The sequence below is a fragment of the Cetorhinus maximus genome, chromosome 27, assembly GCF_964194155.1.
Source record: "Cetorhinus maximus chromosome 27, sCetMax3.hap1.1, whole genome shotgun sequence".
Classification (NCBI taxonomy): Eukaryota; Metazoa; Chordata; class Chondrichthyes; order Lamniformes; family Cetorhinidae; genus Cetorhinus; species Cetorhinus maximus.
Genome location: NC_135905.1, coordinates 20549841 through 20576702, shown reverse-complemented (window position 1 = coordinate 20576702; position 26862 = coordinate 20549841). Strand labels below are relative to the sequence as shown.

Genomic DNA, 26862 nt, shown 5'->3' with positions numbered 1-26862 from the left:
TGACCTTGCCAGCAACGCGCCACATCCCATGAACGAATTAACAAAAAAACTCTCAGGACACTGCTTCACTCAAAAAGGAACAACAAGGGCTAGCTTAAACTACCAAGGCATGGCACTGGAAAACTGAAATTCAGTGAGACCGTCTAATATAATGGTGGCTACAGTGTCCAGTATAATTTGCACATTATGCTGGGATTGCATTAGGCATACATCCCGCAAACTACAGTCAACTTGACGACTGCCACCAGACCAAAAGAACCGCTGGGAGTTTTTGATCCAACTATCGCTTCCATTGTGTTCTGTATATTATAGCCACTTTCTTAAAGGGAGGCTTTTCCCTGGCCATAAACAAGCAACAGATGACTCACAAGAGTTAGAAACCACTGTCTGGTCGGAAGGTCTAATTAAAGCTTTCTCCACCGATTTGCACAACACTTCACGATGTCAACGCAGCTCCACGAGATAATTCTACTAACTTGTTGACTGAGTTTTTGTGGCTAGGTCACCACTGGGGTCAGTGCACTGCACTAATATTTAGCAGAAGCATAAAACACAAGACTTCCTCTTTCCAAGGGCAGGCAGTGTTGCATACTTTAATGCAGTGAATGTCAAAATCAGCTTCTTCAACAAACAAATGTAGAATATTAAAAGGTATTCTGCAGACCTTTTATGATACATTTGAACCTTTTAAAAGCTAAAGAAACTCCTTAACCACCTTCTGATTTAACTTATTACCCTTTTGTTTTTACTGGAAAGAGCTTCCATTTATATGGCGCCTTTCATAATCGCAGGACGATCGTAAGTGCTTCACAGCCAATGAAGTACTTTTGAAGTGTAGTCACTGAAATCAGGGAAAGAAATGTTACTTACTGACAGAAGAGATAACCATAAACCAACTTAGTGGCAAGAATTCTATTTTTAACAGTGCTAATTTAAAAAAAAAACTCCACTGTCAATACAGACCTTGCCGTTCTCAAGGGAAAGGCTGATCGAGTGAGGAGTTAGAACAAGGAGCATTTTCCTTCATTTTGCCCAGTACCAGCTACCCTCTCGTCAGCATGTGTGGCTTACACGAGGTAGAAGTCCCCATTGCAACACGCTCTATACTTGCAATGCATCCTGAACTAACCCGAACAAGTCATGGCCCCAAGTGTTACCCATCTTGTGCTTTTACTTTGACTGGCTGACAAGTTAGGACACTTGAATCTCACTTGTGTGGACTGCAACCCAAAGCGGGCTTGACTGCTGTTCAGTGTGACTTGATTTAGGAGTTACAAAAAGAACGTTGCACTATCCAATCTTAATTAAAACTATCCAGTGCTGATAAAGAAGGGTAATTGTATCAATTAACCAAACGCCTTGAAGAATTGGATGCAGAGTAAGACTGCCATTACTCTTTCCTAATAATGTGCTTCAGTCAGAGCTGACCCCAGAAAAACACCTCTAACGAAAAAGATACACCCCAACCAGCACATTACTAATGGAGTCTGATTAGCAGACCAGGGCCTGTTGCACTAGCACAGCTCTATAGCTCAAATCATTTAGATTCTTCTGCGCAAGCGGAGAGCAAGATGGCGGCGCAGTGACATCAAGGTATTGCCGAAATATCCCTGCTGCCTGGAGGCAAAAGTTGGAGATCAAGTTCCTCCCAGTTTCAAGACTGTGGGGCTGACTTTTATGGCAGCAAATCAGCTCTCCACTCACCTCCCCCTCCCCCCACACCCCCAGGTGCGAGCGTAAAATAGACACCATGTTGGATTGGCAAGATGACATCATTACGCCATCTCGGAGATTATGGAAGGTGAGTAGGCACAGAAACCGGCTGCCCGCCTGACATTTTGAAATGACCGATTAACAAGCGATGGGGCTCCTCAGTGGTCCAATCGTCCACAATTTTTCACGGCCCGCCCTGTATTTTGGGCGTCAAGACGTGGAAAAGTTTGGGAGTGTTTTGCGGCAGCTGTGACAACGCGGCAGAGGATGGAAGACAAGGCCTGCTGAGTGTGGCCACAGATTCTGCAGAGTCTGTATGTTTTCATCGCATTGTTTTTTTTTAAACTTTTTGGAGCCTGTCATAAGTAGTAAAGATGGAGGGAGCAGGGGCGATTATATTTGTAGCCTTCCAGTTAACACCAACAACCCTCTGCCACACGATGCCCCAGCCTTGACTCCAGATTGGGTGTGGTGCCACCCCCTGTCACACTGCTAATTGGCCCCCTTCCCACCAGCCCCGCCACCAATGGTGGTCACCCGGCGCTTGATTTGACGAGCTGAGATGGCCGGGGTGGGAGTGAGCGGTTCCACCTCTGCCGTCCTGAAAAATGCAGCCCCGCGGCTGCCTCTTTTATGAACTTAATAGCCAAAAAAATCAAAAGGTCAAAGTTCATTCCATAGGACAAACTGCAGAAGAAACCTGGTTAAGTAAATACAGCCTTTGCAAAGATTTGTCTTGTACTTAATGTTACCAGGTCTCACAAAGTTTCACAGCACTTCACATAAAATGAAACCCTTTCTCCTGCCATTTTACAGCAGCCATTTTTCACACAGCAAGGTCCCAATCAGTATTGTGAGCAATTAAGGACCAGTTAGTGTGTTTTGGTGGTGCTGGCTATAGGAGGAATGTTACCAAGTGTTCTGCTCCGCATAACGGGAGATCTGTGGGATCTCCAATTTCCACCCAAACTGACATAACAGGCCTTGGTTTAACGTCTATCGGAAGGACAGCATCTCGGACAGCGCAGCACTTCCTCACTACAGCCCTTTGGTTAGGATAGGCAATATGCTCGAGTCCCGATAAATAGCTGACTTAAAATGCAAAAGTGCTCCAAACCACTGAGCCTTGCTAGTCTGCCTTCAATCTCTTCACCTCACAATCCAGGTTATGAGCTCAGTGCGGAGGTTTCCAATTAACATCCAATGAACCACAAACGGTTTTGGACAATTTCCTTGTTGCTGTATTACGGACTAAGCCATGTTTCAGAATGACTCTCCAGTCCCCACCCACTGCCAAATCAAAAATTCTACTTTGTCGATTTTAACATGAATCAGGTTTATGACAAAGATCTCTGTTTATTTTCAAGAGATTTGCTTTAGTCCACAAGTCTTCAAAACATTTCACATGCTCTACAGTCTTGACCCAGTTTTCAGAGAGACAGAATTCAGCAGAGATAAAAGGAGAGAGATAACCAAGAACGGATTAACTGGTAAAATGAAAACCATTGTACCCATGGGTTGTTTTCAGAAAGCAAACAAGCTGAATGTAGATGACAGCATTTAAGAAGAAAATTCTAACCTTCATTGCCATCAGGTCCAACAGCCATTTATCTTCACACTTACGCTAGATCCTCAGACCCTCAATAAAGTCTGCAATGCCTTTTAGAACAAGGGAAATGGAATACAATTCCCAAAATCCAGCACCCACCTTACTCTCATCTCGGCCAATCTTCCAGCTCAGCTCCATCTGATCAGTGGCTAGCCCCACTCTGCCTCCAACCTGCCCCACCCTGGACCAAGTAACCCTACAGTGCAACAACAGCATCTTCCCCTGCACTATGTGTTTCAGCAAAGTGCTTTATTCTCCCACCAGCTCCTGAATTCTGCCATCCTGGTCAACAGATGATGGCCACTGGACTCCTGAACTCTATCAAGTTGATTGCATTAGGCACAGTGTTGTTCCTTTAATGAACTAATTACCTTATGACTTGCAAAGCAGCAACTAATTAACACACATGCAAGGTTCAAAGACAGTGAAGCATAGAGGGGGAAAAGCTGAGTAAAATCAGCCATGGTTCAGTTGGTAGCACCCTTGTCTCTGATTGAGGAAACTCACTCAAGGACTTTTTAAAATTCATTCATGGGATATGGGCTTCGCTGGCCGGGCCAGCATTTATGTGGTGTAGGTACCCCCACAGTGCTGTTAGGGAGTTCCAGGATTTTGACCCAGTGACAGTGAAGGAACGGCGATATATTTCCAAGTCAGGATGGTGAGTGACTTGGAGGGAACTTACAGGTGGTGGTGTTCCCATCTATCTGCTGCCCTTGTCATTCTAGATGGTCATGATCAAGGGTTTGGAAGGTGCTGTCGAAGGAGCCTTGGTGAATTCCTGCAGTACATCTTGTAGATGGTACACACTGCTGCTACTGTGCATCGGTGGTGGAGGGAGTGAATGTTTGTGGATGGGGTGCCAATCAAACGGGCTGCTTTGTCCTGGATGGTGTCAAGCTTTTTGAGTGTTGTGGGAGCTGTACTCATTCAGGCAAGTGGGGAGTATTCCATCACACTCCTGACTGTGCCTGTGTAGATGGTGGACAGGCTTTGGGGAGTCAAGAGGTGAGCTACTCATCGCAGGATTCCTAGCCTCTGACTTGCTCTTGTAGGCAAGGTATTTATATCGCTAGTCCAGTTCAGTTTCTGGTCAATGGTAACCCCCAGGATCTTGATAGTGGGGGAATTCAGCGATAGTAATGCTATTGAATGACAAGGAGCGATGGTTAGATTCTCTCTTGTTGGAGATGGTCATTGCCTGATACTTGTGTGGTGCGAATGTTACTTGCCACTTGTCAGCCCAAGCCTGGATATTGTCCAGGTCTTGTTGCATTTGGACATGGACTGCTTCAGTATCTGATGATTCGCGAATGGTGCTGAACATTGTGCAATCGTCAGTGAACATCCCCACTTCTGACCAAATGATGGAAGGAAGGTCATTGATGAAGCAGCTGAAGATGTTTGGGCCTAGGGACACTACCCTGAGGAACTCCTGCAGTGATGTCCTGGAGCTGAGATGACTGACCTCCGACAACCACAACCATCTTCCTTTGTGCTAGGAATCCGGCCAGCGGAGACTTATCCCCCCGCCCGATTCCCATTGACTCCAGTTTTGCTAGGACTCCTTGATCCCACACTCTCTCAAATGCTGCCTTGATGTCAAGGGCAGTCACTCTCACAAGAATCAAGGTTAACACTCCAGTGCAGTACGAAAGGATGGCTACACTGTGGAAAGTGCCTTCTTTTGGATGAGACATTAAAGTCAGGCCCAGTCTGCTGTCTCAGGCAAACGTAAAAGATCCCATGGCACTATTTCCAAAAGGAATAGGAGAGCCACCCTCAGTGTCCTGGCCAACATTAATCCCTTGACCAACATCACTAAAAAAAGATTGGTCATTATCACACCGCTGTTTGTGGGAGATTGCTGCGCTCAAATTGACTAGTGTGTTTCCCAGGTCACAACAGTGACTACACTTCTAAAGTACTTTATTGGCTTTAAAGTGCTGTCCGATGTCCAGGCGCTGTGAAAGGTGCTATATAAATGCAAGTTTTTCTTAAAAGTTTTGTTGAAATCCCAACTAAATTAAACAAAAATGACTTTACAGGAAAAGACTTCCATCAGCACAAAATTGGTGTAATTCCACTCAAATCACACAATGTGAAATCCCTACTTGCCGTGGTTTTGACTCTGCTTATGAAAGCGCTTTTAACACACCACCCAACAAAATAATGCCAGTGTACTGACGTCCTGTTTTGTCCCGTCCTTGCAACTTTCCATGCTTTGCAAACCAAAAGATACAACCAAGGCACAACAACTTGCATTTATATACTGCCTTTCACAAAGTGCAACATAGCCCTAGGTATTCCATAGGAGTACTATTGAATAAAATTTGACATTGCTTTTATTCATTTATAGGATGTGGGTGTCGCTGGCTTGGCCAGCATTTGCTGCCCATCCCTAATTGCCCTTCAGGAGGTGGTGGTGAGCGGTCTTCTTGAACCACTGCAGTCTGCTGTGGGGAGGCCATGTGGTATTGTCACTGGACTAGTAATCCAGAGACCCAGGGTAATGGTCTGGGGACCCGGGTTCGAATCGCATCACGACAGATGAATTTGAATTTGAATTCATGATGAATTTGAATTTGAATTCATGATGAATTTGAATTTGAAAATTTGACTTTGAAAATCTGGAATTAAAAGTCTAATGATAACCAGGAAACCATTGTCGATTGTTGTAAAGACCCATCTAGTTAACTAATGTCCTTTAGGGAAGGAAATCTGCTCTGGCCTACATGTGACAGCACTGTGGTTGACTCTTAAAAATGCCCTCTGAAATGGCTGAGCGAGCGACTCAATTGTCACCACCACCTCCTCAAGGGCAACTAGGGATGGGTAGTAAATGCACAGCCAGCGAAGCCCAAATCCCGCGAATGAAGAAAAAAGAAGTCCACGTGGTGTAGGTACACCCACCGTGCTGTCAGAGAGGGAGTCCCAGGATTTTGACCTAGTGACAGTGAAGGAACAGCAATATATTTCCAAGTCAGTGGCGAGTGGCTGGAGGGGAACTACCAGGTGGTGGTGTTTCCATCTATCCGCTGCCCTTATCGTTCTAGATGGTAGCGGTCGTGGGTTTGGAAGGTGCTGCCTAATCCATCATTCTCCTGACTTGTGCCTTGTAGATGGGGGACAGGCTTTTGGGAGTCAGGAGGTGAGTTACTCGCCAAAGGATTCCTAGCCTCTGAGCTGCTCTTGTAGCCACAGTATTTATGTCACTCATCCAGCTCAGTTTCTGATCAATGGTAACCCCCAGGATATTGATAGTGGGGGATTCAGCGATAGTAATGCCATTGAATGTCAAGGGGCGATGGTTAGATTCTCTCTTGTTGGAGATAGTCATTTCCTGACACTTGTGTGGTACGAATGTTACTTGCCACTTGTCAGCTCAAGCCTGGATACTGTCTGCCCACTTCTGACCTTATGATGGAAGGGAGGTCATTGATAAAGCAGCTGAAGATGGTTAAGTCTAGGACACTACCCTGAGGAACTCCTGCAATGATGTCCTAGAACTTAGATGGTTGACCTCCAACTACCACAACCTTCTTCCTTTGTGCTCGGTATGACTCCAACCAGTGGAGAGTTTTCCCCCGATTCCCATTGATTTCAGTTTTGTTAGGGCTCCTTGATGTAACACTCAGTCAAATGTGGCCTAGATGTCAAGGGCAGTCACTCTCACCTTAGCTCTTTTGTCCATGTTTGAACCAAGGCTATAATAAGGTCAGAAGCTGAGTGACCCTGGCGGAACCCAAACTAAGCATCAGTGAGCAGGTTATTGCTAAGCAAGTACCATTTGATAGCATTGTTTATGGCCCCTTCCAACACTTTACTGATGATTGAGAGTGGGCGGTAATTGGCTGGGTTGGATTTGTCCTGCTTTTTGAGGACAGGACATACCTGTGTAATTTTTCACATTGCTGGGTAGATGCCAGTGTTGTAGCTGTACTGGAACAGCTTGGCTAGGGGAGTGGCAAGTTCTGGAGCACAAGTCTTCAGTACTATTGCCGGAATATTGTCAGGGCCCATAGCCTTTGCAGTATCCAATGCCTTCAGCTGTTTCTTGATAGCACGTGGAGTGAATCAAATTGGCTGAAGACTGGCATCTGTGTTGCTGGGGACCTCCAGAGGAGGCCTTGATTGATCATCCACTCGGCACTTCTGGCTAAAGATTATTGCGAATGCTTCAGCCTTATCTTTTGCACTGATGTGCTGGGCTCCCCCATCATTGAGGATGGGGATGTTTGTGGAGCCTCCTCTTCCAGTGAGTTGTTTAATTGTCCACCACCATTCACGACTGGATGTGGCAGGACTGCAGAGCTTAGATCTGATCCGTTGGTTGTGGAATCGTTTAGCTCTGTCTATCACTTGCTGCTTATGCTGTTTGACATGCAAGTAGTCCTGTGTTATAACTTCACCAGGTTGACACCTCATTTTTAGGTATGCCTGGTGCTGCTCCTGGCATGCCCTTCTGCACTCTTCATTGAATCAGGGTTGATCCCCTGGCTTGATGGTAATGGTAGAGTGGGGGATATGCCGGGCCATGAGGTTACAGATTATGTTCGAGTACAATTCTGCTGCTGCTGATAGCCCAGAACGCTTGATGCCCAGTTTTGAGTTGCTAGATCTGTTCAAAATCTATCCCATTTAGCACGGTGCAGGGTATCTCAATGTGAAGATGGAACTTCGTCTCCACAAGGACTGTGCGGTGGTCACTCCTACTGATACTGTCATGGACAGATGCATCTGCGGCAGGCAGGTTGGTGAGGATGTATGTTTGTCCCTTTTGTTGATTCCCTCACCACCTGCCGCAGACCCAGTCAAGCGACCATGTTCTGTAGGACTCGGCTAGCTTGGTCTGCGCTGGTGCTACCGAGTCACTCTTGATGATGGACTTTGAAGTCCCCCACCCAGAGTACATTCAGTGCCCTTACCATCCTCAGTGCTTCCTCCAAGTGGTGTTCAACATGGAGGAGCACTGATTCATCAACTAAGAGGGTTGGGGGCAGCACGTAGTAATCAGTAGGAGGTTTCCTTGCCCATGTTTGACCTGATGCCACGAGACTTCATGGGGGCTGGAGTCAGTGTTGAGGACTCCCAGGGCAACTCCCTCCCGACTGTGCAGGCACCTCTGCTGAGTCTGTCCTGCCGGTGGGACAGGACATACCCAGGGATCGTGATGGTGGTGTCTGGGACATGATTCCGTGGGTATGACTATGTCAGGTTGTTGCTCGACTAGCCTGTGAGACGCTCTCCCAATTTTGGCACGAGTCCCCAGATGTTAGTAAGGAGGACTTGCAGGGTCAACAGGGCTGAGATTGCCATGGTCGTTTCCAGTGCCTAGGTCGATGCTGGGTGGTCTCATTTCGGTTTCATTCCTTTTTATAAACTTTTTAGTGGTTTGATACAACTGAGTGGTTTGCTAGGCCATTTCAGATTCAACCACATTATTGCAGATCTGGAGTTAGGTTTAGGCCAGACTAGGTGAGGACAGCAGATTTCCTTCCCTAAAGGACATTAGTGAACCAGATGGGTTTTTACGGCAATTGACAATGGTTCCGTGGTCATCATTAGACTTTTAATTCCAGATTTTTATTGAATTCAAATTCCGCCACCACCTCCCCCAAGCCACAGAAAGTGATACCATTAGGATAGGTGACCAAAGAGCTAAGAGCTAGTCTCTAAGAAGTGATGCATATGAGCTTGGAAAGGTGGAGCGTCAGAAAAGTTTAGGGAGGAAATCCCAGCTCTTAGGGCCTAGGCAACTGAAAACAGGGCCGCCTCCAATGGCGGAGTGACTAAAATAACGAATGCACGAGAGGCCGGAATTGAAGGAGCAGAGATCTCGGTGGGTTGGGGGAGGTTACAGATATAAGAAGGAGTGGCGCCAAGGAGAGTTCGAAAACAAGGAAGAGGATCTTAAAAATGAGGCCTTGCTGGACTGGGAGCCAACATGGACCAGTGAACACAAAGGTGATTGGTGAAGCAACAATGTCAAGGTGCATAACATCACAAGTCTGAACCTGGAAGTTTCTGGTACCACACAAAGACCTGAGGAGTATCACAGGAGTATAGCCAAAGAGATGCTTGGGGCCTGCACTCCAAGGTGTAAATGCCCCCATACTCAAAAAATCCATCAGAGACGCAAAAGAAAAGAGTTCCCTAATGTGTATTCAGGTGAAGGGAGCTGGTTTCATACAAGTAAATGCAAGCAGCTAGTTGTCATTGTTGCCAAGGAAACAACATCAGCAATATGGTCTCCGTGGCCCATAGAGGTGCTCAGCATGAAGGACATCCAACTTAAAGTAACAGGTGATACATCTAATTTCCCCCCAATTTTTTCTTCTGAAAGCTCGCTCTGTTACTGGACATTAGTGAAGCCTCCTCTAAGTGAGACCCGACACTGCGTGTTGGCCAGTTACTTGACCCATCCCTGTAGCACTCCCAACTCTGAGTCAGAACGTTTCGGGTTCAAGTCCCACTCCAGGCACTTGAGCACAGAAGATCCAAGTTGACACTCCAGTGCAGTAAATGTCTAAAGTGACATCTTTTAGATGTGATGTTAAACTGAAGCCCCATCTGCTTTCTCATTGCCTGGCACTGTTTCAAAGGGGGAGTTCTCCTAAGTATCCTGCCCACTGTTTATCCCCTCAGTTATCAAGAAACAGGTTATCTGGCTATTGCCATTTGTGGGAGCTTGCTGTGTGTAAATTGGTTGCCGTGTTTCCTAAATTAAAACAGTGACTACACTTCAAAAGTACTTAATTGGCTGTAAAGCACTTGGGACATCCTGAGGTTGTGAACAGCACAATATAAATGAAAGTCTTTCTTTCCAATCTAGAGTTGCTGAAGTGAATTGAAGCACACTTTTGGTAGAGCGTGTGTACGGTATCCCAGGCGTGGGATACAGCGGGCACCCGGTGATTAGCTGCACAGATTGGCAGTGACATTTTGGCCTGTGCTTGGAGCAGTCATATGGTAGTGAGATAATAGTGGCATGCCTGACAATGGCAGCGCCAAATTGGAGTGCTGCCACCTAAGCAGCGCCAAATTGGAGTGCTGCCACCTAAGCAGCGCCAAATTGGAGTGCTGCCACCTAAGTACCAGGGCATTTACTAGCACCAGGAAATATAGTTAAGTTAGCATGGCAGTTATGGTGCTGTGTGAAGCAACCGAAAGGTCACCAGTTCAATTCCCACCATGTCAAGGTGTCAAAATTAACTCAATAAATCTGATCACTTGTGGGCTGATACCAAGAAAAAATAACCACAGAAACTGACAGATTGCCTTAAAAGGCCAACTGCTTAATTAACGTCCTCCAGTTCAGGGAGCCTGTGCTCATAGAATCGTACAGCCCAGAAGATTGGCGTTAGGTCCATTGTGCCTGTATTGGGTCTTTGAAAGACCTATCCAATCAGCCCCATTCCCCTCGTCCTTCCACATAGCCTTGGAAATTTTTCCCTTTTTTTAAAACGTGTTTATCCAATTTTCTTTTGAAAGTTACAATTGACTCTGTTTCCACTGCTTTCCAGCTCATAATAATTAACTGTGTAAGCAAAAATTCCCAGACTTGCCTACAAGTGCGCTTGATTCTTCAATAGCTATAGCAAGCCTTAGCGAGTCATTCGGTTGAACAATATCGAAATTCGAAATTCAGAACTTCTAGGAATGGAAGCTAAATGGAATCCTAGTCAGTGTTGTACTCTTTATAAGAACTCATTTCTATTTTTAAAAAAAAATTGACTAAAATACAACCTGACTTCAGCATTCAAGGAAGTTTATTTTGAGGTAATGGCCACCTGCTTAAGGCCTATATCATGGAATCCAATGGTCCATGTTCAATATGAAGATTTAAAGCTCATAGGGAAGCACTTAGGCCTATTTCAAAATGCGCAAAATAACTAATACAAAGTGGAAATGAACAGTACCAGCTGACAAACACCAAGCTTGTTCTACACATGAAAGCTGCAGCATCTCTACTTAATTCAACACCCCGTTGACAATAAACTTGGAGTTAGCAACTTTCATGGTACAGCGGGACCGAAGGTTTAAAGTCAAACTCTGGACATTGCACAGGACCTGCACCGCTCCAGCGGTTGGGGGGAAAAAAATATTGATCCAACTGAGCACCCCCCCCCACCATGTACCAACATCAGAGCACTTTCCCTCCATGGGTCTTTGTAGGCCTGAAACGAGGGCCAACCACTGCCCCGCACATCAGAAGGCCTTTCAAGCTGGGCAAGGAACTGTAAAGGATAGGCCTCTGCAAAAAAAAAAAAACATCTGACAAAAGCTCTACGAAACATCAATCCGCCCTTTTCAGGTGCTGACTGATCTGCTGTGCATTTCCAGCATTTACTACGCCCCTCGCACTACTCATCAGTCATAAGATGTCAACGCACCCTTGGGTCTCCATGTGAGAGTAACTCATACTTGTAGTTTGTGTAATGCTCAGGGCTCCAGCTTCTAATTTGTCCAACAGCCACATGTCGACAGGGGTGCTTACATTCGAAAAGTGCTCCTCACCCCAATGGCGACTCCCGGGTAGGTGGAAAACCGGCCTGGGTTGTCTCGTCTGCAGGAATGACACTTTCCTGGGCCCCGTGAGCTGCCCTTTTTTTTAAAAAAAAGAGAAAAGGCCGGAACCAGCTCGCGCACCCAGGTAAAATAAACAGGAGAGCGTGGCGAGTGTCTGGCTGAACAGCGCTCCTGTGGGACCCTTTAGCACATATAAAAGTGCCTTATAAATTAGCAGGGCCCCTTTCATCCTCCCTCCCCTCCCCCAAATCTTTGCCTTCAGGCAGCACACTGTATGCAAATGTGTCCCACTTCTCAGTTAAAGTCAGGATTTTTATCCTCTCTCCTGTCTGTGCCATTTGACAACATAGCGAGCGCACCACCTTACCCAGAATCCTTTTTTTTTATTAAGTAAGGACTTGAGAACTCGCTTGCCCCTCCTCCCCTCGTAGCCAAGACAAAACCAACTTACCAAACCAAAAGGTGGCCACACTGCTGCCTGTCTCGTCCCCTTTCCCTCTGCTTTTTTTTTTCCTCCTGTGCACTAAAAGGCCACATATGTCTGTACCCACTTCTAGCCAGGAATCAAGTACTGCAGAACAAAGGCATCCCCTGGCCGCCTTAATCTCACTAACAGGCAGCCAGCAGCTATTTTCCAGCCCTCTCAGGGCATCCTGCTCTCTGCTTGTCCAGCTACTGCACAATACACATCAATTATTCATCCCCAGCCTCCTGGTTTTCAGGCAAAACCAATCACACATGGAGCCCACTAATGGAGCCAGGCTGTAGTTGCCAACAGGCTATTTGTACTCCGGCTATAAACACTCTTGAGACAATGGAGGGAGAATGAAGTCTATCAAGACCCCTTTTCAGCTACAGTCAAATAAACTTCAGACATTTATTGCGGCACATCAGCACACAGAGCCTAGCATAAATCTTGTTGCACTTAGAGAAAGGATTCTCTAGACTGCTCAAAGGATAGCAGTCAGGTACTAATGAGGGTTGCAAGAAGAAAGCCTCTCTCCCCATCTTCCCACCAACCCCCTCCCCACCCCCCACCCCCCCATCAAAAAAAAACAGTCACTTATCTGTTAGTCTCACTCAGTGTAATGCTGTTATTGATGATCTTGTTCTCTAGTGATCCATTTCTCTCTCCCCATGCACACACACATCACACAAGCAGCCACAGCACTTTGCCAGAAGGGAAGAGGAGAGAACAAAAAATCCAGGCAGCTTACATTTCAAACTCTTTGCAGGGGTGGTACACTTCACAGAACAGACTGACACTCTCCTGGACGGCAGCCAAAGTCACAAAAGCTGATCAATTAATTCGACGGCCGACGGCCACAAGTGCCCACAGTAAATTACCAAGGCATCAGAATAAGCAGGAGAGGCCTGGGTGTTTAAGGGGGGAGAGAGCTTAACGCTGGGCTTCCCCCTTCAGAGTGCTGTTGTCTAAATCCATCAAACTAGTCATGCTAATTAGGGTACAGAAGGCTCTGCATTTAGGCAATGCTGGTGGCTTTCTGATGTACAGAGTTGGAAGCAGTTTTTTTTTTGTTGCCTGGACTGTGGGGGTGGGAGGAGGGGTTAAGCTGGCAGTCTTGTCAACTGCACAGTCCTCTAAAAACCTCTGTAACACTGAATATTATTAGAAAATTAAGCGCCCCTGTATATGTGTGTGTGTGTGTGCGTGTGTGCACACACGCGCGTGTGTATGTGTGTTTTTTTTTTGTACACTGTCACTGCTAATTGCTTCTCTTCTGAGAAAATATATAAAAAGGAGAGAATTTGCAAGCTCCAGTTCAGTTGTGGCAGCCTTTCCTGACATTACATCCTGTGGTAAGCACCACTTCCTTCACAGAAGCAACCTCCACACACACACACACACACACACACACAAAATATAGAGAGGCAGCCATTACTAAAGATTCAGCTATTGGGTTTAACTCCATTGACCTGCAGCCGAGACCATTCTCACTCAATGAAGTTAAGCAGAGGTGAAGCCGTGATGGAGACAAATCGGGTAACCTGCACCAAGCACACAAAAGGTGATAGATATTCCAGTGTTTGAAGTACCTACAACCTACAAAACCAAATTTAACTCTTTGAAGGTCGATGAGCTTGGCATGTTAATTAAGCGACTGCAGGAACAGAGAGAGAAAACAACATTTTTTTAAAAATGACTACCAAATCGAATTTTAAAAACTCCAAAATATAAATCCTTCCATCCAGTGCATGTGCCCGCCACACAAAAAATCTTAATTGACACATTTTTAAAAAATGGCTCAGGTTTACCAAAAAATAATATTACAAAACCACTTCACTGTTTACTACGCCATCTCAGAGTACCGATCTCACAAACTTCCCTACTCCCACGTCTCCCTCCAAGATCTTCGCGATGCTCTCTCCCAGCAGCTGACCAGGAGCAATGCCCCAGGAGGGCATCTAGTAGCCTATAAACATGCCCACTCCAGTTGATGTGGCGAAAATATTTGACCTTTATTAAGTGGGATGCAAGTCTCGCCAAAGGGCCTTGGTTTGACAGCTCTGGTTAAGCACCAAGGAAAATAAAACATTCTTGGCGATGGGTTCCCACATTGCTAAATGCACTGTGCGATAGTGAATCAGAGAGATTGGGAAGATCCTGCTCAATCTCGAGTCTCTTTGCTGAGTCAGCTGATCTCAGCCAGGGTTTTGGTAATAAAGACAGAATGTTGGAAAAAGTCAGCAGGTCTAACGGCATCTGTGGAGAGAAAGACAGAGTTAACGTTTCGAGTCCGCATGACTCTTCTTCAGAGCTCTGAAGAGTCATACAGACTCGGAACGTTAACTCTGTCTTTCTCTCCATCTGACGGAGGGTCATATGGACTCGAAATGTTAACTCTGTCTTTCTCTCTCCACAGATGCTGAGAGATCTGCTGAGTTTTTCCAGCATTTTCTGTTTTTGCTTCAGATTTTTAGCATCCGCAGTATTTTGCTTTTATCTTAGGGCTTTGGTAATGGTCAATTCCCTCCCCAAACCTCTCCACTTCTCTCTCCTTCTTAAAGATGCTCCTTAGGATCTACCTTTATGGCCAAACTTTTGCTCATCCACCCTGAGCTCTCCCTATTTGGCTCAGTGTCAAACTTTGTTTGATAATCGCTCCAGTGAAACCTGTTGGGATATTTGGCAATGTTAAAAGCGCTATAGGGGGGAGATGGTGGTCCTAGTGGTAATGTCACTGGGCTAGTAATCCAGAGTCCCTGGCTAATAACCTGGGGACATGGGCTCAAATCTCACTTTGGCAGCTCATGGAACATTAATTGAATTAATTTTAAAAATCCAGAATTGTAAGTTAGTAGCAGTAATTGTGACCATGTGATTGTTGTAAAAACCCATCTGTTTCACTAATGTCCTTTAGGGAAGGAAATCTGCCGTCCTTACCTGGTCTGGCCTACATGTGACTCCAGACCCACAGCAATGTGGTTGACTCTTAACTGCCCCCCGAAATTGCCTAGCTCAAGGACAATGAGAGATGGGCAACAAATGCTGGCCTTGCCAGCGACACCCACATCCTTTCCACAAAGAATAAAAAAAGTTGTTGCTGTCGCTACACTTGGATCTCAGCATCCCCCGGACTTGGGAGGGCAAAAATCATTCAAGACTTGACCACCATCTAACAATTGGGATTGTTCTCTCTCTCACAGGAGGGCATGAGTCAGCTGTGATACACCCAAGGTGAGGCAGTCATGCAGAAACTAATTAACTGACACACAAAGAATTGACTCTTTGCAAAGGTACCAGAGCCAACGAAGCTACAAAATAATTCAAATATTGAGCTGGCTTTGTAGATCAGAAAAGCAGGTCCTACCATTATTAGCCCTGGTCTATTCTGCATTAGCCAGCCAAAGTAACAGCAGGCAGTTGCAACTGGGCTCAGCATACCTGGGATAAGACAGAAAGTAAAAATACACCAGCCAGAGCCTTTGCTTCTGACTGTTATCCAGAAAGTCCTGTCGAATATTGGAGGAAGGCAAATCAGTCTCAACCGTGGGCTGCATATGCACTCATTTGTGGCAGTCACTATTGGATGAAGTGCCTAAGAAGGTGGAGGGCTTGTGGCACAGTGGGTAGCATCCCTGCCTCTGAGCCAGAAGCTCTGGGTTTGAGTCCCGATCCAGGGCTTGATGGCTAAGGGAGGTGTATTCATTGCACGGCCAAACAGATTGATTATCAGCCTGCAATTCCTTCCAACACATGCCAGTGGCCGGCGGTAAGAGCGGGAGAGATTCCTGGTCAGCCATGTGAAAGTTGAAGCCTCTACCATCACTATCCATAGCTCCAGACTACAACATGCAGTAAAAGTGCATGTTGCCACAGGCATCTCAGACTCCTTCAGTGATCTGTAACCCACCATCACCACCTAAGAAGCTCCATTTTCCATGGAACCTACAGACTCAGGAGGTGTAAAGGGCAAAATTGCAAAGGAGAGGCAAAGATGGGACAGAGATGACAGCAAAGCAGCTTTCACAAGGGGAAAAAAAGCATTGCACCCACCGATTCTGTCTCATTTTCAGCCGGATGCAATCAAAAACTGAAACAGCAGAATTTCTGCATTTGGAATTTTTGCCTGCCAACTATATTTCTGGAAAAGCCAGAAATAAGAGACTCCTCACTCTCTGTCAAAATGCAACCATGTTGAGTTTGTCACAAGGTAGATTGCACGTGTTCTGTAGCGTTGGTCTAAATTCAGTCTGCAAACCTGACAATAATGCCCTCAGGGTGGTCCCCAGTGAATTCTGTTGAACACCAGTTTATAGTAAGTAAAATTTTGAACCTTGCAAAGGTGCATTCTAAATCAAATCGCTTCAAACTCCTCACAAACCGTCAAATCTAACTAGTCTGGAAAATAATTATATTCAAGTAGAGGAGATTGTACATGATGCTTCACCAAGGAATCAAGTAACTGAAAGCAAAGCCAGGGGCAATGACCATTCGTTGGGGTTCAGGTTGCTTTCTTTACCTCACTTCCTGTTTCCACCTCCCATTCCCCAACCCCAATAAGTGGACCCGTACCCAAATGGAGGCTGATATCATTTCTCCTGGCACGACCAGCCTTTCACTAACATGTTGGATTCTTCCTTATTACAGAACGCTACAACTCAGGAGACCACCATTTGGACCCTTTGGTAGAACAATCCAACTAGCCTCCACTCTCCGGCTCTTTCCCCACAGCCCTGTAAGTTGTTTCACTTCAAGTTTTCAAGTTTACAAAATTATGAGGGGTATAGACAGAGTAAATGCGAGTAGGCTCTTTCCACTTAGATTAGGAGAGATAAGCACAAGAGGACGTGGCTTTAGGGTGAAAGGGGAAAGGTTTAAGGGGAACTTCTTCACTCAGAGAGTGGTGAGAGTGTGGAACGAGCTGCCATCTGACGTGGTAAATGCGGGCTCACTCTTAAGTTTTAAGAATAAATTGGATAGATACGTGGATGGGAGAGATCCTGAGGGTCATGGACTGGGTGCAGGTCAATGGGACTAGCGGAATAATATTTCGGCACAGACTAGAAGGGCCGAATGGCCTGTTTTTCTGTGCTGTAGTGTTCTATGGTCCTATGGTTCTAAGTATCAATCCAATTCCCTTTTGAAACTTTCTATTGAATCCTCTTCCCTCAGTCTCTCAAACTACAGATTCCAGAACACAACAACTCTCTGTGTAAAAAATAAATCCCCTTGCGCCTCTGGTTCTTTTGCCAAGTACTTTAAATCCCTGTCTTCTGGTTACCGACCCTTCTGCCACTGAAAACATTTCTGCCTTAATAACCCCCCCCGCTTCTATCTGATCTTCTCTTGAACGTCTCTTGTCTAAGGAGTAGGGTTGCCAACGCTCCATGACTGGCCTGGCAGCTTCAGGAATTGAAGATCAATCTCCAGGACACTGCTGTGTGCAACCCTGGGGGAAAACCACTGGGACATTAAAAAATATTGGGGTTTTTTTTTTTGTCATTTTCTTTGAACATTTCTATTTACCAGATATAAAAATGCTGAAAATTGGGAAAAGGCTGTTTGGCTGACAGTCAAGCATCATCTAATTGGGTAATGAGTCTCTTTGCTTCCCAGTTGGTGTAGAAAGGTTGTGTGTCACAAGGATGAAAGTGTTGGCCGACTAATGGCTGGAGTGTTGGGGCAAGTCATGTGATTAAACCTCCAGGAATACATTTAACTACAGTTGGCAACCCTACTAAGGAGAAGAACCCAGCTTCTCCAATCTTTCCACCTCATTCCTTGGTATCATTTTATTAAATGTATTTTCTGCACCCTATCTAATGCCCTGACATCCTTCTTGAAATGTGGTGCTCAGAATGGAACACAATACTCCAGCTGAGGCCTAACCAGTGTTTTATAAAGGATTAGCATAACGTCAATACCTTAGTACTCTGTTCCACTATTAATAAACCCAAGGGATCCCTCGTGCTGTTTGAACAGCCTTCTCAACTTCCTTGGCCATCTTCAAAAACTTGCATACATGCACCCTCCGATCTCCTGTTCCTCCATCCCATTTCAAATTGTAGAAGTCGGTTTATAATGCTGGAAAAAGTGGAAAACCCCAGCTTATAGACAACCCGTCTCATCCCCTTAGTGCATACAACCATACGAACATGGAGCAGGAGTAGACCCCCTGCTCTGTCATTTAATAAGATCTTGGCTGATCTGATAGTAACCTCAAATCTGCATCCCGCCTGCCCCTGATAACCTATCACCCCCTTGCTTACCAAGGGTCTACCAGCCTCTGCCTTAAAAATATTCAAAGACTCTGCTTCCACTGCCTTTTCAGGAAGAGTTCCAAAGACTCACTGACTCATTCTGACTCATCGCCGTTTTAAATTGGTGACCCTTTATTTTTAAACAGCAATACCCTAGTTCCTAGTGCGGTTGGCTGCGGAAGGACTAGGCGGCAGCACCACCTCTTACCCTACTGATGTGGAGTCAGCCGGGCCACTGGCATTATTGGGTTCTTGTCATTTTCTGATGGGTTTTGTCAAGTTAAAGTAGAAACCTGGTGGAGCCTTAAGGGACAATCAGAATCCCTCGTAGCCTTGCCTTCCCCTATCTCAGCAATCTTCTCCAGCTTTATATTCCTGTCCAAATCCTTCCAGTCACTTTTTTTAAATGATATTTTATGCAGTCCCACCTTCGTCTTGCCCCAACGCTGGTGGACAGTACCTCCAAGTGCCTCAGTTTCCACCTCTGGGTTTCCCTTCCTAAACCGCTCTGCCTCTCTCCGTCTTTAAACATTTTCTCAAAATCCACCCTTTACACCAAACTTTCAGTCACCTATTTGAACGTTTTCCCACGTTTAGGAGGCGTTATCAGAGAGTGGTGGAATGTGGCACTTGGTACAGGGAGCGGTTGAGGCAGTTCCCTGGTCACACAACGTCAGCCAAATTTTGCACAACTTGAGTCTTCTGCTGATGTCATGTTAAAACATACGTGTAGCTATTAACCTTTGAAAAAAACGAAAACGTAAAAAACCCTAAACTTATAAACATTTCCAAAGGGCACAAGGTATAAACCGAGGTCACCGTGAAATTATTTGTAAAAATTCTACTCGTTCATTTGCCCCGCATTAACCCACTTGTGATTTCTTCACTCGTGGATTACAAAATCAGGGTCACTTATGGATTCACGACATCCCACAGTAACCTTGAGGTAGTTGCTTCATCTCATCTGTCACCAGCTGAATGAAAGTTGCAGATTGCATTAACAAATAGCTGTTTATTCATTTACATCATAAAATAATTGATTTTTGATTACTGTAAGGAGTGGGAATTATGGTGAATGGTTTGTTTAGCATTGGAACTGAGGGAAATAAATCAACGAAAGTGAAATAAACCTGAGGGGATATGGGGATAGAATGGGACTAATTGGATTGCTCTAGAGTGCGTTGTCAGTACGTGCATATTTATGGGCTGAATGGCCTCCCTCTGTGCCATAATGACTCTATGAATGGCAAAGATGTATTTAAGGGGGAGCTAGACAAGTGAATGAGTATATTTCCTGGGGAGATCTTTCTGCTCTCACCTATTATTCCACTCCTGAGGACAGTGGGTCACCTGGGAGAATTTTTTCCAGGTAGTACCAGCCATTCATTCACCCAGGTCACTGCACTCCACGTGTAAACCTGAAGGCTATTAGCAGGCTATGCAACTGCAGGGGCATTGGCGGTTCAGCCAAACCTCTGCCCTTGTCCAATGGCCACTTGTCAGGGACCTTGCTCGATTGTGATGAAGAAAAATGCTTCCTTATGTGATCCCTGCTCCTCAGGCCCAAGAACAAGAGGACTAACCCTGTAGCTCCAGCCCAGCAACACTCTGGTTAACCCAGCATCGAGTAAAGACAGAAGCTGGGATTTTCCTGGTCCCTGTTGATTCAGCTGCTGCAGCCAACAATGTAATTTATCCACTGAGGGATCAGAGAGTGGGGCTAAAAGTTTTAATCCTGCACTCAAATTTTAACAATGGTCTGCGAGTAACTTGTTGGCAATATAAACAGAGTGCACAGGTAGACTACTGTTGGCTGTCAGCCCATTCCCAGAGTGCCCACTGACATTAACGTGTCAGTCAATGAGGTGGGTGACAGGGTGGAACTTGTATGTTCATTTCAATCTGCGAGTAAACTCACAGGCGATCCAGGCTCACTGGTCTAACATCTGAATGAACGCCACTTAGCTTTTGGCATCCTGTAATTGGTAGTTCACCTAAAACTCATTACTCTTTGCACTGGTGATGGATAAGGTGTTGTGTATGTATTATATATTAAAAGATAAGGCATCCTACTAAGGGTCATTTGTCTGCTTGGATGAATCTTTTCCCCTCAGGGGCTCTGTCTCCTTGATATTTAACCAAAGAACATGACATCATTTTCCTACGGTCTGTTATTTCAAAACAGTGCTGCATTCTCAGAGCTATGGCAGCAGGGTGTAGAAACATTTAATTACTCTACACATCTGTTAATGGCTTTACCTGCGTTTCCAACCAGTCTTTCATCATAGGCAACAGAGCACATGACTTCCTAGCTTAAACACTAGCCATGTCAAGGTAACCACACCTTTCCAAAACAGATTATTTATTATTAGAGCTCTGGTCTCCAACAAAACTTGGCAGTGTGATATTGGACCAGATTGAAAAAACACACTCCGATTGTATTCTGATGACCAACTTCTACAATCCACCAACTCTTCAAGGCTGATCCATGAGACAATGTTCATATTAGAGCAATATTCATATTATAGCATGTTCTTGTTGCTACCAGGCTTCCAATTTATGTCATGGATCAGATTTTCTTACCAGTTGCAACCCTCAACAGCCAGGAGGGTACAATGTGCACAACCACACCCTCCTGGTTCAACATTGGCTCAATAGTCTATAGTGCCACGAGGCGATTATGTATTTCATTTTGTGACAATCCAGTGCTTCTGTGTCCTGCATTGCATGGTTACACGTCATGTTACGGTTAGGGCAGGCTTAGTTTTCCACTCCCTCCACTCAGCCTGACATCTAGCACCCAATGGTATTGAGAATAATTGTTCCCTAGTTTAAAAAAATCTGGATTTCAAACCAATTGTGTCAAAGCCAGTGTCTTTGAATCTAATTACAATCCCCCATCCCGCCCCCTCTAGATTTTTGGAGTTAGTTTTGCTCATCAGTATAAGGAACAGCATGCACAAAGGTCAAATACCTCCATACTTAATGGCACAGAAGGAGGCCATTCGGCCCATCGAATCCATGCCAGCTCTCTCCTGTGCATCCAGTCAGTCTCGTTCCCCCACTCTATCCCTGTAGTCCTGAAAGTTTATTTCCCTCAAGCGCCCATTTAATTTTCTTTTGAATTCATTGCTCCCGCTTCCACCACCCTTGTTGGCAGTGAGTTGGTACTTCCTCACATTTCCCCCCCCATGTCTCTTGCCCAAAATCTTAAAGCTTGACTCCTTGCGCCATCACTAATGGGAAGAGTTTTTTTCTCTTCTACCTTCTACAAGCCTGTCATATTATTGTACGCCTCTATCAAATGTCCCCTCAATCGCTTTTGCTCCAAGATGAATCACCTCAGCCTCTCCAACAGTCAGATATACTTAGATGTAGAGAAAGGGGTGACTCCAGATTGTTTGGTCCCAGTGGGAAAGCCTCATACACAGGTCAGAGACACAATTACAACAAAAATATTGTGCTCATCCTCTGATCTGTGACCTTGGCTTCCCATTGGGACGATGGGATCACCCCTTGCATCTCCCCCTGCATTGCCTCAACAACATGCCTCAATCAAAACCTTGGTACAGTAGGTCAACAATAAAAGTCTGATAACTCAATTTTCTACATCAGCCCTCGAGTGAAGCAGACAGTATTACTCTCAACTCATGCTTAATTATAGGTAGCTGCACCCACTGGAACGGGATGAAGACAGCGCAATCTTATTTCAGGCTAAACCCTGAGAGACAGCAGGCAAGAGACTTCCATGTCTACACAACAGTGACTACAATTCAGTAAGGGAGGCTGGATAAATACATGAGGGAGAAGGGAATAGAACCTGCGATTCTCACAAGTGTTGCTACTTGCTAGAAGCATAGAATTCACCTCTGACACTTTGCAGATTTCTAACTGGGCTCGGAATAAAACAGGTTTCAGGTGTCAGCTGCCTCGATTGTAGGCCTTTGCCTCAGGCAGTTGCAGGCTCCGTGAATCTTATGTGATTTGGGTTCAGCATTCCCCTGCAAGAATTTGCATTTGCGTGGCGCCGTTCACGTCCCAATGTGCTTCATAGCCAATGAGCTACTTCTGAATTTAATTACCGTTCGGTAAGGAATTGCAGCAATCCATTTACAAACAGAAAATGAGATAAGTGGCGATGTTGGCCGAGGGCAGATTGTTGGCCAAGATACTAGGGGAACTCCCCATTGTGGGATTTCTCACGTCCATCTAAAGAGGTGGACAGGGCCGTTGTTGAATGTATTAATCTAGGTGCAGCTCCTGTAGACGAAGTAGCACTCCCTCAGCATTGAGCTGACATGTCAGCATGTCAAGCCCTGAAGCGGGGCTTGAATTTATGGCCTCCTGACTTAGAGGCGGTATGACCAATGATCCCAGCTGAAACTTAAATACTGCTGCCTTGTGCAAGTTGTGATTCCCCAGATGTCAGGGGATGCTATTAAAGATCTCATTGGATTCAAAAAGGAGCAGCGAGTCCCTACCAATGTCCTGAGCAAATTTCCTTCCTCAATAAACTACTAAAAAGAGGAACTATTAACTACTTATTAATCTTGCTGCCCTTTATGGCACTACAACATCATCGCCAGCAAAACTTGTTTTTTTTCCATACAACATTCCATCTTGGCTGCGGGGTCACATGCTGGGCTGGCTATTTCTGGGAGAGTGCAAGACACAGTAATAAACCTGCAAAGCAACAAGCAACTGATTTTTTTTTCAGTGCAATTAAAGTTTACATGAACAACTAATTACGTTGGCATGGAAACATGCCCAATGAGGAGTGGCGGGGGGGGGGGAAACCACAGCCAACGGATGGAGAGGCAGGTAACCTATTCTAAACCACGTGCTTGCAACTGAACAAACTCAGGCCCTGCCCATACTTGAACCCCAAAGGGCAGGTTACTGACTCAACCAATTGCTACAAGTAAAATATTAAACCATTGTTCATAATGCAGCAGAAGACACGCATTTGAATAAATGGGACCACCCAGGGGCAGGGAGGAACATTCCAATGATGTATGGCGATCACTTTCCTGTGCTGAAGTTACATATTCTACATTCGTACAGCTCGAGTTCTGTTTTTTGCTGTGATAAGCTCATGCAGTTTGTATCACCACAAGCTTGTATTTACATCTGGCCTTTTAACATAAAGAGAATTCCCCAGGGTACTTCACCAATAGGTACAGGGAGGAGGACATAGAGCCAGGGATCGAGGGATTAAGAGGGATGACTGAAAGTTTGATCCTGGAAATTAGTTTGCAAGATGTTGGGGACTGAGAGGAGCAGAGGCAGAAAATATAACTGAGGTGGCTGAAGGCTCTGCCAGCAATGGTCAATGGAGGGGACTCGGAGAGGCCAGAGGGAAAGGAAGGAGTATTTGGAACAGGATATAGAGCTGGAAGTGAGCAAGGGATGAGACGACACTTGTCCTGTTTCAGGCTTGGTAGCTCAGTGCCTAAATCTTCCCAACAGACTAACGTGTATTTTTCTTTAATGAAAATCAATTTTTCCACCCTCTCTCACTCATGCCTGGTGCTAATGGTGTGGGACTATCATATTTTTAAATCCGCTCATGGGATGTGGGAGTCACTAGCTAGGCCAGAATTTATTGCTCATCCCGAATTACCTTCGAGAAGGTGATGGTGAGCTGCCTTCTTGAGCCGCTGCAGTCCATGTGGTGTAGGTACACCCACAGTGCTGTTAGGGAGGGAGTTCCAGGATTTTGACCCAGTGACAATGAAGGAACGGCGATATATTTCCAAGTCAGGATGGTGAGTGGCATGAGGGGAACTTCCAGGTGGCGGTGTTCCCATGTGTCTGTTGCCCTTTTTCTTCGAGATGGTAGCGGACGTGAGTTTGGAAGGTGCTGTCTAAGGAGGCTTGATGAGTTCCTGCAGTGCATCTTGTAGATGGCATACACTGCTGCTACTGTGCATCCGTGGTGGAGGGAGTGAATATCTGTGGATGGGGTGCCTGTCAATCGAGCTGCTTCATCCTGGATGGTGTCAAGTTTCTTGAGTGTTGTTGCAGCCACACTCATCCAGGCAGGTGGAGACTGTTCCACCACACTCCTGACTTGTGCCTTGTAGATGATGGACAGGGTTTAGGGAGTCAGGAGGGGAGTTATTTGCTGCAGGATTTCTAGCCTCTGACCTGCTCTTGTAGCCACAGTATTTATATGGCTGGTCCAGTTCCGTTTCTGGTCAATGGTAACCCCCAGGATGTTGATCGTGAGGGATTTAGTGATGGTAATGCCATTGAATGTCATGGGGAGGTGGTTAGATTCTCTCTTGTTGGAGTTGGTCATTGTCTGACACTTGTGTGGCACGAATGTTACTTACCACTTGTCAGCCCAAGCCTGACTATTGTCTAGGTTTAGCTGCATTGGGAGTTGGACTGAGGAGTCACGAATGGTGCTGAACATTGTGCAATCATCAGCGAACATCCCCCACTTCTGAACTTATGAGGGAAGGAAGGTCATTGATGAAGCAGCTGAAAATAGTTGGACCTAGGACACTACCCTGAGGAACTCTTGCAGCTGGTCCTGGAACTGAGATGACTGACCTCCAGCTGATGGTAATGTTTTTCATGACTCTTCGTCCTCTGCAGAACAAACATCAGAACTGAACTGAAAGCGTGGCCCCACTCACAGTCCCACTCATCCTGTGTCCTCCGTCGGGTTTAAGGCTCGTCAACTTGACTCGGTAGTATCTTTACTCACCTCCACGTCAAAAAAGGTTGCAGCTTTGAGCCCCTATCCAGGGCTTGAGAACAAGACCTAGTTGATGGCTATCTCTTTTACAGCACTGGGAGAATACTGCCTGGTCAGAAGTATTGATTTTTTAAGAGATTTTGGAAGCCTGCTTTCCTATACAGGCACCATTCAAAGAATAGCAGCTGACTTCTTCTGGTGCAATGGTCAAGATTTCTCCATCAAACCAACAAATTAAGTAGTTGCTCACCAAATTTCCTGGGATCCTGCTGTGTGTGTATTTGATGCTCTCTCTTACATAAGCACAGGTACTGCATTTCAAAAGTAACTCATTTAGTTATGAAATGTTTGGGGGTTTCTTGAGCACTTGATAAAAACATTGCTTGAATGAAGATTCTTTCTTCAGTGGAAGACAACAGGAAAAGGAAATGGACAGATAGCGCTCTGGGAAATACCAACATCTGCTCCGGCAATATTCGACTTGGTGAAAATGTGAACGCTGCCGCAATTAAGAAGCTCACGCACTCAAGTGTATGCGTTACTATAGTGACCGTGTCTTTTCCTCTTTTATGCAAAAATTTGAATGTGGCGCTGAATTTAAAGGGAGAAATGCTAATCGGGTCAATCAGCATCTGAAAGAGGCAAAGCAGTTAATGTCCTGGGTGTAACCGTTCACTCAGCCCTGACAGCGGGCGACACCCAGATGTCAAAGAGTTCCACCTAAATGTCAGGGGCTACACCCACAACATGAAACCCCTTTCAAACGCTGATTGACCTGCTACTTTTCCGCCTCCTTACCAACGGCTTTAGCAGTTTATTTTCACCCCTGTACACAGCTGATGGATCCAACTATCAGCATCAACTGAATGGTAACCACTTTGCACTGTACTGAGCGACTCAGATGGCTTAAAGATCAGACTTTGGAATAAGTGGAGACTAAAAACACAGTCCATGGTTATGTAGAACGTCTGTTATTTCGCAGTGTAACGTGCTCAAAAAAACCACCCTCCAATGCAGCTTTGATTGCGAGTGTGTGTTCAGGCACCAATCCTCCTCCTTCCCCACATCAAACATTTGCAGGCATCCAGCCTGCATTCTCTGACCATGTATGGTGCAGGCTCAAGTGTTTAACGAGTACTGTATATATTGAAATACTTGGCATGTGCAGTGTGCCATACCCCTTTGAATAGGATTAAGTGTGATAGATTACCTAAAACCCTGTCCTTTGAGTCAACACTGCTTTTAGCAGTGAACAAAACCTTAAGAGGCACTGCAGGTGAGCAAGAGGCCTGGATGTTTTTGGTGTCAGTCGGACCGCTTGAAGCTCAGTTCGGAGGTTAACCTGGCTGACAGGCTATATGTCAACCAGCCAACCACAACCTTCTCCACTTCCAACTTACAACAACCTGGACACAGAAACTCGGTGCAAGGTTGCACTCGATGCTGCAACTTAGGAATCGCACAAGTTGGGCAACACATGCAAGTGGACAGAGTTGGGCAGTGCAATGTGTTTTTGCACGGCTGCATTCGAGGGCCAGGATTGCGGGCTGAATGGGCTTTTCTTTGCTGTAAA

General features: G+C 45.6%; 1 protein-coding gene across 17 annotated transcripts in view; it reads right to left on the bottom strand.

Moving 5' to 3' along the window:
• Positions 1 to 26862, bottom strand: part of zmiz1a (zinc finger, MIZ-type containing 1a) — a 438054-nt gene that overhangs the window by 83973 nt on the left and 327219 nt on the right. The window contains exon 1 of one of the 17 annotated variants that reach the window (XM_078530863.1): positions 13072 to 14529. The exons of 13 other annotated variants lie outside the window; for them this stretch is intronic. The gene's annotated coding sequence lies outside the window, so the exon portion shown is untranslated. Of the gene's footprint in view, positions 1 to 12305; positions 12516 to 12921; positions 13030 to 13071; positions 14530 to 26862 lie in introns of those variants that run through there. 3 more of the 17 variants (XM_078530862.1, XM_078530867.1, XM_078530868.1) reach the window with 3 other exon arrangements.